Source organism: Etheostoma spectabile, chromosome 16, assembly GCF_008692095.1.
Source record: "Etheostoma spectabile isolate EspeVRDwgs_2016 chromosome 16, UIUC_Espe_1.0, whole genome shotgun sequence".
Lineage (NCBI taxonomy): Eukaryota > Metazoa > Chordata > Actinopteri > Perciformes > Percidae > Etheostoma > Etheostoma spectabile.
In genome coordinates this window covers 1,661,097-1,662,815 of record NC_045748.1, presented here as the reverse complement: position 1 = coordinate 1,662,815, position 1,719 = coordinate 1,661,097, and the positions used below count along the sequence as shown (strand labels likewise).

Genomic DNA, 1,719 nt, shown 5'->3' with positions numbered 1-1,719 from the left:
TAATTAACTACATTTATATTGTGCTCACCAGTCACCAGCTCTGTCGATTAAATCAACGATTAGTCGACAAAACTCATGTGTTGGTCAACTAAGAATGTCTTTAGTCGAGGACAGCCCTACAAGCAACGGTCTACAATGATCTCTGAATCATATAGCACATGCTGTACTGTACATATGAGCCATGCACTCCTTTACAAATCTGTAAAACTGCTTTACTGCGAGTTACATCAAAGCATTCCAAAGAACAAAACCTCTGCTTTGCATGAGAAAGCTGGTTGTGTTATCTCACGCAAGTGCCACTGAAGTGTGCGAATGACCAGATTGGTTGTCATGCCTCGATCATCATCAGTCTTGAGCTCTGACTGACTAAACACTTGTCTATTTGTCCAATGGCTCCAAACACTAGAAGAAATCAGCCCATGCATTATTCATCCTCATCATCTGTGGTCACTCGAAGCAGCGTGACTGTGGGTTTGCCATCTAACACAGTGAACTCCCCACAGACCCATGTATTTTTACACACATCCAGAAATAGGCTTCGGTTTTGGGGGGAATATCTCGGATGAGAGGATAACTGTATGTTTCATGACACACAGCTGCACATCTAATGAACTGCAAAGGAGCCAGTGAGGAGTGATAATTGTCAATACGTCTTTTACAAATACCAACTTGGCGTTCAGTGCGTGTGTACTGCATGATAACATTTCAGCAAGAGGGGGGTGATCACGGCTGCAGAGAGTTTCTGTAGTATGTTTGTCATGGGTGGATCACTCTCTCACTGCAGTCTGTACGTTGATTTGGTGACAACATGGACAACTGTTTTCAGAAGTATGAGATTCCTGTTCAAACAGTGTACATACAACAATGCAGAACGATTCATATGCCGTGTGTGCTGCAGCTCTAACAAACAAAACAGACTTCATAAGTAGGCTAATGTAGGAGTGCGTCTGAGAGTTGTTAAAACATTGAAGCATCCTCTCATGTGATGCGCCCCGTGGCTTTTAAAAAGCGCCAACGTTATGTCACAGCATGTTGGGGCGTGAAGTCCTTCTCGCTCTCGCTCCTATTTCTCCCACACACATAATGAGACTTCATGTGGAAAAAAAACCCACCCACAGCTTCAATGCTGCTTTCATGTCCTTGCTCCTCTGCTGAGTGTAATGACTCTAATTGATACAGGCTTGTAAAATAATACTGTCGCACCCAGTCTCCTGTCACATGTTCCTCCAAAGCATGAGAGTGCAATCCAGCTATTGCACTGTACAGATTACTCACACAATGGTTCAGTTCTCTCCCTACACACACATCCCTCCTGTAAATTAGACGGATATTACACCTGGTTGAGACAGAAGGTCCATGGAAGGCTTCATCAGATTCAGAGATTGGCTTGCACATGAAAACAGTAACTGAGAAGGGAAGTCTGTGGCAGATGGAGCAGTGGATGCCTGCGAGCAGTGCTTGGAAGATAGACCTCATTTTTGACCCAACCATACGGACCGCTCATATCCAGTAATCCATGCCTGCATGGTCATGCCAACTTTATTCATCTGCCTTCACATCCCAGAGGCATTTCTCAAGGCTGAGCTTCTTTTATTTATACATATATGATTGTATATAAATAGTTGTGTTCAAAATATTAGCAGTCCAACATCACTAACCTAATAAATCATATTTTTTGGTAGAAGTGATATTTCTACATGGCAAATAATTTCCTAGTAA

At 42.8% G+C, this 1,719-nt stretch overlaps 1 protein-coding gene across 10 annotated transcripts in view; it reads left to right on the top strand.

The window, feature by feature from the left end:
- grin1a (glutamate receptor, ionotropic, N-methyl D-aspartate 1a) overlaps positions 1–1,719 on the top strand; it is a 34,191-nt gene that overhangs the window by 977 nt on the left and 31,495 nt on the right. The gene's annotated exons all lie outside the window — the stretch shown is intronic.